The 12,331-nt window shown below is 38.4% G+C and overlaps 1 pseudogene; it reads left to right on the top strand.

Annotated features, from left to right (window-relative positions):
* Positions 1 to 1,217: 1,217 nt before the first annotated feature.
* Positions 1,218 to 1,336, top strand: LOC129901796 (5S ribosomal RNA; annotated as a pseudogene).
* Positions 1,337 to 12,331: the final 10,995 nt, after the last annotated feature.

The raw sequence follows: 12,331 nt of genomic DNA, 5'->3' as shown, positions 1-12,331 counted from the left end.
GTTTATTTTGGTTATGCCTTTGCGATATATTGTAAAAACTACTATGTTGTGGCAGCCTTCTCGGCTGGCTTTCCCCTTTCATGACATGATGCAAATAAAAAAGGCCACACGTGTATGAATATTTTATTACCCACTGGGTTCATGTGTTTGGTTCCTATATCTAGGAGGCTATATGAACATGAAAAATTTTTAACCCATTGAGGTTTTTGTGAGCAGTATCACGTTATACATAGTCCAATTTGACTGTAGCCGACAGTTATGTAAACGGGGGTCCAGGTCGGACCCCAGTCACAGCCCATGGGGTTGGGTCTTGACAGAAGTGGTATCAGAGCAGTTCGTCCTTGGAGTGTCTACAGACCGTGTCTAGTAAAGTCTTTTTTATCGGTGTGTTGTGCACCACATCTATAAACAGGAGGCTACAGGACATTAAGGATGTTACCTTTCTTTAATATCTAAGATCGTGCGATAGAATCGAGTCATAGGGAATTAAATTCCTCATACTAACTTGTGTTTTCAGCAGAAGGACAACATCAAAAGTAGAAAGAGACTAACGATATTAGAAGTCATAAAGCACGCAGGTAAGCAAAGGAATGAATAATAGGTGCCAGGTAAGGTATTGAATTACGGTTGACATGTAAAGTTGAAAATTGAAAGGAAAAGTAGATGGAAAGTCTAAACAGGTGCAATTTGAATTGGACATACGAGGTAAGTCCATCAGTTTATACTATTGTTGATATTGGGCACTCTGTGAGGCTGCGATATGACGTGATATGATACATATATATGTATCTTTTTGCGTATTGCCCCTGTGAGGCATTGTTGGCATTTTCTGTGTGCAGGTATTGAGATAGTAAGAAATACAGAGGAAACTCTGCCTCAATTTTCCTTGAAATAAAAGGAAAATGATTTAGGAAAGACTGGTAGTTCTAGACAGAACGATATATTAAGGATAAGACTAACTAAGAATGGTAAGTAACCCACAGTAAGAATCGTGAAAAAGGTTAAGTGTTATACTATGGGGTAGAATGCGAACAGGATATGATGTGAATATAATGCGGATAGTTATGAAAATGAGTAAAGCCTTGTGAGGAAGTGGCTAAAGATAGGATATGTTCCGTGTAATAAGAATATAAGGGTAACTTGGGCGGTGCAGCTTGGCCTATTGGATCGGCTGCTGGGTCATCATCTTCTTCGATAGATATGCGCCCCACGGGGGAGGGTGCGATCATACCAGCACTAACGTATCGGATCCCATCAGAACTCCGAAGTTAAGTGTGCTTGGGAAAGAATAATATTAGGATGGGTGACCCCCCCAGGAAGCCCTGTGTGGCTGTGATATGAGATGATATGCATGTATATATACACGTTGGCCGTGCATGGCATTGTTGATATAAAGAAGTATTGTGTATACGTAACTCCACCGTGAAAGATGATAAGACCCTTGAGATAGGGGATGTAGCTTTGTAAAATAACTAGTGCATTATGAATTCATTAAAGGGATAAGTGATACCCACTAGGATAAGGCTAGGACTATGACAAAGCTTGGGACACCGAGCGTCGGAAGGTAAGTACTGCCTAGTTGAGAATTGGAAACGACTATAAGCCCTAGCTAGTTGTTGATCAAAATAAATAGAAAGTGACTTCAAATAAATTGCTATGTGACTCGAGTACCCATAATTAGACTGGATTAGCACCTCATGATTGTGTTAAGTTGTCGTACCTAGGAAACCAAAGGTATGGAAGATATAAAGGAAGGCATAGATATGGTGAAGTATATCGAATGTGTTGGAAAAGAATCATACGTATTGGAAAATTGGAAATAAGGGCGTAAGGTAGAACACAACAGATAGTGACATGGGTACACCCTAAGGGGGGGAAGTGGCTTCAAGTGAGATCCCATACTGACACGAGTTAATAAGATCTAAAGGCCAGTAAAAAATGGATAGAAGCCATGATACTAGAGACAGTGCGGATAATTAATAGTAAGGACTTGAATAGTATGACATCAAAGAATAGGTGCATACAAAGGGGATGAATACAACAAGAGAATTACGATGAGAACTTAAACATACTGTAAGGAATAGCCAGGCTATACTCGACTGAAGGTAAGATGTTGGTAACAAAGTTACTGACTACTAATATTATGGTGTACAAGCAGCAAAATAAGGAAAGGATGAGAGATCTCTCCTATACTGGAATATGAGGAAACTCAAGGGTAAGTAGAGGAAGGAAGTAAGAAATGATACAGGTTTACGTACAGACTAGTATGGTAATGCTAAAGCATCTTTCGGGCTATTTTAAGCTCCTACACATGTTCGTGTAAATGCTGCAATATGATGTGTGGTAAAGAAACTGGAAAGAAGTAATAGAAAAGAAATATCACCTGTTCCCTATGCCTACAAGTAATCCTAACCTTTGGAACTCTAATATTGATTGCTCGATGAAAGTATATGTTATGGCAATGGGATAGAGGACCTCTCCATATAATCGGTATAAGGTCCGGAGGAAGTTTTTGGTTTACATTCGAGGACGAATGTTCTAAAGGGGGGAAGGATGTTATACTCCGTACCTTTATACTTCGGAATGTCTTCTTAAGCTTCTTGAAAGATGTCCCGTGACCCAGATTATCTATAACATGATTAAATAACTCTAAGGAAGGGAGGACGTGACGCCCCTTGAGAGTGAAGGTTGGAAATAGGTCTATAAGGATTTGAAACGAATTGGAGGCCGAGAAATGAGTCGTAGGACTCGACTTACTTACGTAACCTACCAACTCGGACGACTTACATAGCTAAGCCACTGGAGTACATATTGAGCTTACGTAGCAAGGATTACATGGGCTCCTAAAGTAAGACGAGATTACGAACCCATGGGAGAGGCGGAAGGAGGCGTAGCACCTACTCGGAAGCAAGCAGGTGATGCACCTACTTTGACTAAGTAGGTGATGCACCCACTTGGACCAAGTAGGTGACACACCTACTTGAGGTGGGTCCCACACCACCACATGGCAGCCTTGGGAGCTAGGTATGGATTCGTGGCTCAATAAGGGCTTGACATGTGTCACCCTTAGGGGCTGACACATGGAACTTCCTATGGAAACATATATATGTATGCTAATGACTCTTAAGTCATTATTTATCCAAAATCATCCCAAAAAATAGAATAGAAAAATGTGGAGAAGAGGAAGGGAAGGAGGCAGCCATGGTTTAAAAGAATTAAAGGTGAGTTCTTCACTTCTCCTCCATCAATTAGTTATCTACGGTGTTCCTAAACTATGTGAAGGTGTATATTTGTATATTACGATGCCTACAGAACCATATTTTCAGTTCTACACTTGGAAAACTAAGAGAAGCTTAAAGAGAAAACGCTAGGGAACAGACCCGTTTTTGAATTAAACTATTGTTAGTAAAACGAGTATAACTCCTTGTGTAAGGCTTCGTTTTAAGTGATTCAAGATGTTTTGGAAATATATTTCATAGGGATATAACTTTTATTTATACTCTACAACCCATTTTGGCTTTTCTCTGCTCGAACAATGGTGGTGAAGCATGGGGGAGCTGCTGCCCAGATTGTGTTTTGGAAATCCTACACGGATAGCTATGAGTATTTTGGTCATATATTTTCGTAAAAAATTACTGTAGGGGTAATTAAAAAATTTTTGCGACCTTGATACACATGTATATAACTTTAATTGAGGCCACAAATCCTTTTTCCCTCAATTACCCCTCTGAAACTAAGCAACAATATAAGACAGTGGGCTGTCCAAATTTCACGTTTTGGATAGTTTTGGCGAGTTTGACAAGTTTAACGTAAGGTAAGGCCTTTTCTTTTATATTGGAGTTTATGGTGTTGTTATAGAGGGTATCATACACTGTGTAAGTGGATGGAAATGTGAAAATATGATAAATATGTTTGACGCCCGAAATAAACTAAATTGGAGTCGCTAGAAGTGAATTGTTGTCGAAATAAAGTGTCGTTCTTGTAAGTTGTTGCTGCAGGGGTGTAATGTCTTGTTGAAGGGACTAAATGCATTATAAAAGGGGTGTGGATTCTGCTGGTTTCAGCCACACGACCCCTCGTTTCGTATAATGAAATGCGTTACAAAATAAAGGCTAGACGCCCTATTGTCCTACCGTATTTTTGAATAAGTCGTTTGGAGTTTATGTTGTATATCGTTGGTGTGAATTGCTGCATGTTTTTGTGGTTGGTTGGTTGTAGGTCTTAGGGACCTAATTGGAAATTTGGATAAGGCACATTATAGGGGAGGTGCTGCCCAATATTTGTCGACTCCTTATTGAATAACAGAACTAGTCGAGGAAATGACTAAGGAAATAGATTTCATTAATACTAAGATGTAACCTAGGGTTCTGGAAAGTAAAAGGGGTTGATATTCATACTACTTTCATGTTGATTAGGTTCAAAGGATGGCGAGGCAAGCAGGATAAAGAATAATTCAGACAAGGTATGTAAAGCTATTCCTTCTTTTGGCATGTTTTGGTATAAATATGTAGATCCTATCTGTTCTTTATTTTGGGCATGTGTTAGACTAAGTGACAAGTGATATTTGTATGAAGCTTGGGGTAACTCTATTCATGAGCTCTGAACATGATTCAAGATTCATAATTCGTGTTCACAATTGAATGTTAAGACTCTTAAAGTAGTTAAGCTTCCATTCCTCAAGTATTCTATATACTGAGAAGTAGTGTATGTCAAGTTATTCCTCCTCTCCTTTGGTACGACTTAGATGTAAGTATTATGTATATGAAGTTTGAAGTTATTCCACTCTTAAAACTCTGAGGGTGAGTTAAGACTCTTGTTCACTTCCTACTGATTAGAACTCTTGTAACAAGTTGAGTCATTACTTTTCAAGTCTTCCATGTGATAGGAAGTGGTGCATGTAAAGCTTGTCTTTTCCTGCTTCGATAAAGACTAGACTAAAGGTTCTATAGGACATGGATTTGGATATAGCCCCATTTATAGATTCTGGATGTAACTCAAGACTTGTACCCACTTTTGAATGATAAGGACCTTGAAGTAGTTGAACTACGACCCTTAAGCCTCCTATAGGTTGAATAGTGTTGGGATGTGTAAGCTCGTATATCTAGGGGCTCTTAAACATGCTTTAGGATGATATATGTGGGATTTTTGATATTTTACAGAGTTTTACGTACACGTATATGCATTATGATATATATGGATCGGGCCGAACATACCTCCGCACATTTTGTTATGTTAGGATCGGGTCGTATGTTCCACGACAGATTATGCATTATACGGATCGGGCCGTCGTACCTCAGCAATATTATGCATTATATGGATCGGGCAGTCGTACCTCATCATTATTATGCATTATATGGATAGGGCCGTCGTACCTCGGCATTGTTATACGATATAAGGATCGGGCTATCGGTCCTCGGTATTATTATATGATACATGGATCAGGCCGTCGTTCCTCTGCATGTACTTTCTATATACAGGGATCACGTTGTACATCCCACAAAGTTAATGGCATATATATACCTAGCATGATAGATGATGTGTTTGTAATACCGAGTCCCCGCGTGGGCCAGATACGATATGTGATAATGGTATACATGACTTTATTTTGTGAGGTGCAGGCACAGTACCCTATTAAATTTTATACTTGGTTTCCTGCATCCCTAGTCCAGTTGTTATCTTAGTTATGTTGTGATTATATACTCAGTACATATATCGTACTGACCCCCCTTTCTTTGGGGGGTTGCATTTCATGCCCGCAGGTTCAGATGTTCATTTTGGAGATCCGCCAGCTTAGGATTTCCGCTCAGCTATGTTGGAAGTGCTTCACTGTTTCAGAGCCTAGCTTTTGAGTACTGCTCCTGTGATGTATATATTCCTTTATGCAGGGGTACGGCGGGGGGCCTGTCCCGCCATGTGTTGTCATTCCTATTCTTAGAGGTCTTTAGATATATGTATGTGGGTTTTTTGGAGTTTATTTTGGTTATGCCTTTGCGATATATTGTAAAAGCTATTATGTTGTGGCATCCTTCTCGGCTGGCTTTCCCCTTTCATGACATGATGCAAATAAAAGAGGCCACACGTGTATGAATATTTTATCACCCACTAGATTCATGTGTTTGGTTCCTATATCTAGGAGGCTATATGAACATGAAAATTTTTTAACCCATTGAGGTTTTTGTGAGCAGTATCACGTTATACATAGTCCAATTTGACTGTATCCAATAGTTACGTAAATGGAGGTCCAGGTCGGACCCAGTCACAGCCCACGGGGTTTGGTTGTGACAATTCTGACTTCTTATTCGATCATTATTGTCTTTCAAATCTCACTAACTAGTTTCGGTTAGGAATCTTATTGAAGTTTAAGCATCCATCTCAAATATGTCTCCATATGAATTGTCTCTATTTTACCCTTGCAGTTTTCTCACTTGCTTCCCTCCTTTAGAGGGTACTCATACTCTTATCCGCTTATACCTTGCTCTATGTCTCTATGTCTAGTCTCAAATTCATCCAATCTCTTTCTCCAGTCTACTTGGTACTGTATCATGTCCCCGTCTTTCTATATATTTTATAACCTGATTATCCATGTACGGAACCTTGGCTAAATCACGAAGAGACGAGAACCTTTTCGTACATAATGTGATATCTCATCTACTAATCTGTACTTGAATAATGTGACCCATGAAACAACTCATCCAAGGACACATTCTACTTATCTTTATCAAAGGTTAATTCACACTTGTAGTCGTTCCCATTTCAATTAGGCAACACTTGTATTCCGACGATGATTGTCCAAGGTTCTCTTGGAGTAGTAGCTTTATCCCAACCTATATCCTTTGTTCCTTAGGGTGAATGTAGGTTGCACCATTTATTCCTTAAGTTGGCCGTCTTTGTCTTTTAAGGGTTCCACTATTTTCAGGGCGATGTTGTGTGCACGCATCATTCTTTTACACCTTATGCCCCTTGCCCTTACTGTGTACCCAACACAGGCTTTTAACTTGGTCAACACATACCAAATACACCTTACTAGCGGTCTTACCTTATCCTCGTATTGTTGTACCACACCTTTAAATTCATACTTACATATTGAATTCACAACATCTATCTGGGGTGCTTCTGTTAGAATTTCCTCCCATAGATTCCATTTTCAATTAGTTGGTGAAGGGACAATAAAGTGTTATCCTAAAGCATATTCCAATCACCACCAGAAGGGAACTAGAATCCAATGAGCATCAAAGTGCTCCTTAGTGATTGACTCACATGGTCTCCCTTCAGGCTTATTCTTGAGTCGTGAACAACTTATCTAGTCCTCCAACAATAGGTGAGGGTTATGTACCTTCCAACAAGAATGAAACTTCATCATCGTGCATCTTGCCCCTCAACATGAGCCTTTCCTAAGGCAAAATACGGCTGGAGATACCTTAGTCTGAACTCTACTGCTCGGATAGGCTTTTAGTAAAAAGGGTGCCCCTTACCAACGACATAGAGAGTACCTCTTACAGCTTTAGTTCAGCATAATAAGAGTACTTAGTACCAACTTCCAAGATATATTATAACTCTATATTTCATTCTCTTTTCTACCTTTTTCTTATTCTGGGAACATTTCGGCAAAGTTTCTTCTATATTTCTTAACTATCCCCAAACCTGCACGCAGAAAATACCAATAATGTATCACAGGGCCAACATATATATATATATATATATATATATATATATATATATATATATATATATATATATATTCATATTATATCACAACCACACAGGTCTTTCAATATCATCTCATATCACAGCCATACAGGGCTTTCAATATTAACTAGTATGAAAATAATGGACTTACCTCGTGTGTCCAACTCAACTTACATCTGTTATACTTTCCGGTCTACTTCCCTTTTAGTTTTTGACTTAACATTTCAATCGTATGTTAATCAAATGTCAATACCCTACCCAACAAATATCTTTTATGCCTTTGCTTACCTGCTTGCTTTGTAACTTCCAATGTCGTCAATTACTTCCTCCTGTTGATGTCATCCTTCTACTAAAGTCCAAGGTTAGTATAAGAAGTTTTTCTATTACTCAGATCTATAGCACGATCTTAGATATGAAAAAAAGGTAAAATTCTAAATATCCTATAGCCTTCTATTTAGAGATATGGCGCGCAATACATCGATAAACAAGACTCTACTAGATACGGTATGTACACAATCCAAGGATGAACTGCTCTGATACCACTTCTGTCACGACCCAACCCTGCAAGTCGTGACTAGGGTGTGACCTGGACCCCCGTCCACCTAACTATCAAATATAAGGACTATACACCAGAACCCCCATGAGTGATAACATATGTGAATACATATAGCCTCTTTCATTTACATCATGTCATAAAAGGGAATGCAAGCCGACAAGGCTTCCTTAACGTAATAATATTTGCAATATGCCATATAGGCACAATTGAAACAAACTTGTAAACAACCCACGTACATATGTTTACAGACCTCTAAGAATATCAACAGTAACATATGGAGGGATAGGGCCCTCGCCGTACCCATGAATAAACAAATATATACATCAAGAGTCAGTACCAAAATTTAGGCTCCGGCACAATGGAGCGCTTTCAAATCGCTGAGTGGAAACCCTAAGATAGCGTATCTCCAAAGTAAGTACTTGTACTTGCTGGTATGAAACGCATCCCCCAAAGAAAGGAGGTTCAGTATGATATATGTACTGAGTACGTAAAGCATAACATATCATAACTGAGATTACATCTGAAACAGGGATACAGGGGGCAATTATAACCTTTACCCATCTACCATACCTGCATCTTATAAGATAAAGTCATACACACTATCATCAAGTATATAACTGGCCTGTTCGGGGACTCAGTGTAACAAATACATCATTTTGTCATCATAAGCACATATGTACCATTAGCACTGTGGAACATACAGCCCGATCCATGTATATATCAAGTACACATTGAGGAACGATATCTTGATCCATATATCGTACAATAATGCTGAGGAATGATGGCCCAATCCGTAGCTCATATATTAATGTTGAGGAATGACATCCCAATCCACATATAACATAATAATATAGAGGAAAGATGGACTGATCCATATTTCATATAATAATGCCGAGGTATGATGGCCCGATCCGTATTTTATATAATAATGCCGAGGTACAATGGCCAGATCCGTATCTCATATAATAATCGATATACTTGCATGTAAAACTTGGTAACATATCAAACATCCCTCAAATATCATCATAAAGTATGTCCAAGAGACTTTAGGTATAGGAGCTTATGCATTCAATCCCTATTCAGCATATAGAAGGCTCGAGGGTCATAGTCCAACTACTTTAAGACCCTTACCATTCAAAGTGAGTACAAGTCATGAGTTATACCCAGGACCTATAAATAGAATTATCTCTAACTCATATCATACATCGTTCCACTTACATTAATCCATTTCAAGAGAAGAAAGGGATAGGCTTCATGTATACTACTTTTCATCACATAAAAGGCTTACAGGACAATAACTCAACTATCGCAGGAGTTCTAACATCAAGAACTGAATAAGATTTATGAACCATACTCGTGGTTTTATGAATGGAATTATCCCCACAGTACATATACCAACCACTTATGGCTAATATATGCCAAGAGAAAAGAAGAGATAAGCTTTACATACCTGTAGTAGCTCGATTGTAGTCCAGCTTATTTTGTTTCTCCTGCAACCTATTTAAAATGAAAGTAATACCAAGATTACTAACTTTCAACTTTCCAGCTTCCCAATCTATACTCAAGTATCTATAGGCACTATTTCCTTGCTCGCCTTTCTCGATTAGTCGGTTGGTTAGTTTCGAAGTTAACGAAAATCGGATAGCATCTCTCTTATAACTTGCCCTATACGAACTTCCAATTTTAATCTCTAACCTTAGAAGCCATATCAAAAACAAAAATCATCAGCCATACACCATAAAATCTCTACCATATCACACAATACAAGTTCCACACAACTCACCCAAAACTATGACGCCAAAGTAGGGTTTTAGCTCTTTATTTCGCAAAATCTTAACCATACAAAATGGAGTATTATGAGAATGCAACCAGCGGCATATATACTCATATTTAACCATGTTCCATCCCTGAAACATAGATAAACCACCTCCAAACACAACATCATGCTAACGACAACACTAGCCAAACTTTAACTTGCTAGAATAGCATCAAAACAGTCCCTACATGCCTGCAACATCCTTCAGGTGTAACATGCATATTTTCACGTTTCCAACTCATATTTATACACCTATAACATATCTATACTGGGACATCATCCACAGAGTCATCATCCTTTAGGAAGTCTATCGAAAGAGTTTTCCAAATGTGGGAGAAGGGAATCAAGCCATACCTTAGCAAGCGAGCTTCTGAAACTTGCCAAATGTTATAGGTTTACATCGAACTTCCTTGATGCCCCAACTATCAAACTTTACGTTGTTAAGAACCTTTATTTAGTCAAAGAATACCTAATATAAGTAATTGGCGGAGTGAAATTGAAGGCCTCACCTTGCTGCCATGGCCATTTCTCTCTTGTTCTTGTTCTCTTCAAGTTACTCTCAATAGTTCTAACTAACAAGATGAAAATATGTCTAAGTACAAAGCTAAAAATAAGAACCCTTAGTCATGACTTAGGGTTTTATACCCTTCTTTTAAGAGTGATACATGGTAGCCCCTAGGGGTGATATATATCCAGCCCCTAGGGCGCCACCTCACGCCATGCACCCAATCCTTGGCTGCCACATGGCAGCATGATCTCACCCCAAGTAGGTGGGTCACCTACTTACCCCAAGTAGGTGCATCATCTACTTTTCACCTACTTTCTTCTTTTCGTAAGTTCGGAACCTAGTTTTTGCCTTTTTGTAGGTTTCTAGTCTTATCTCACTTTACGAATCTATGTAACCTTTGCTACCTCATCTCGATGTAAAATTAAGTAGCTTAAGTTTTTAAAACGTCCAAGTTGGTATCTTAGGCGAGTAATTCGGGTTCCATGACTTTTTACTTAGCCTTTAAGTCCTTCCATATCCTTCCAAATCTATTTCCAATCATTTGGAACGGCCTCATCCTCCCTTCCTTTGGATTGTTTTGTTACATTTTAGCAAGTAGGGGTCACATGAAAATTTTCAAGAAGTTTAAGAACACGTCCCAAGGTACAAAAGTATGGGGTATAACAGTTTGAAAATGTCAAGTGTATAGTATAAGAGAAATAAAGCAAGCTACTTCTTATGAAGATAAACCAAAGAAATTGCGCATGGAAGTCAAAACACCCACTTCTTGTGCATTAAAGTGGAAGATAGACTTGAAGGTATCTTTTAAACCTTCACTAGGAATCCTTGGCACTTGTCCTAACTCCCATAAAATTGAGAGACAAAAGATTGAGATGAGTAAGGGTGTGAAAAGTGACAACTCTAGAGTAGAAAAAGGAGAGGTTGTGTGGAGTGATGTGAGAGAGTTGTCACAACCTTATCCTAACTCATGTAACTTTTCTTTCTCTAGATGCTTGAATGATTTTGTAGGTATCTTTGGAAGCAAGCCAAGTGAATAACCTCAAAATGGGAAGAATTATGAAGTCCTTAAAAGCTTTCAAAAGGAGAAAATGTGCTCCAATATTGATAACCAAGGTAAAGATACTTCATCCTATGAGATAAAAAGTAACAATGCTAACTCTTACACTTTCTTAAACTTGAAACATCATTGTGTAGCTAGTACCCAATTGAGTGTAAAATGATAGCATGTTTATATGTGAGCATAGTGAGTCTTTACCTTGTGATGTTCTTGATAGCACCTTGTGGTGTGATGATAATATCCTTGTTATGAGTGAATGGACACTAGTTGATCCTATTGATGATCGGATTGACTATTCTAGTAAGGTCGATTTGTTTTCACCTAGTGTTGGCACTTGTAGCTTGAATGAGGATACATTGTCATGTGGTGAAAGCAATCCTACACTAGTTGATCCTTTTGATGACCAAGTTGATTCTTCTAGTAAGATCAATTTATGTCCACATAGTATTGTCACTAATGGTTTGAATGAATCCTTAGACATTAATACTATTTCTTATTTTTCTCATGAGAATCTTGAGGTAGAATGTGTGTTTAAGGATAATCTCTTGTTTGATGATGACATGACTCTTGAGATTGTTCATAGTAGAATTCCTTATAATGTTGGTAGTGTATCCATACTTGAAGGCTATCAATTGTTTAAGAATCCACTATGGTGTGATGACACACTTTCCAAAGAAGGAAATTTCTTCTTTGAAGATGATGTTACAT

The sequence above is a fragment of the Solanum dulcamara genome, chromosome 8 (genome assembly GCF_947179165.1).
Source record: "Solanum dulcamara chromosome 8, daSolDulc1.2, whole genome shotgun sequence".
In the NCBI taxonomy this organism is placed as follows: domain Eukaryota; kingdom Viridiplantae; phylum Streptophyta; class Magnoliopsida; order Solanales; family Solanaceae; genus Solanum; species Solanum dulcamara.
This window is presented reverse-complemented; position numbering and strand designations above follow the sequence as displayed.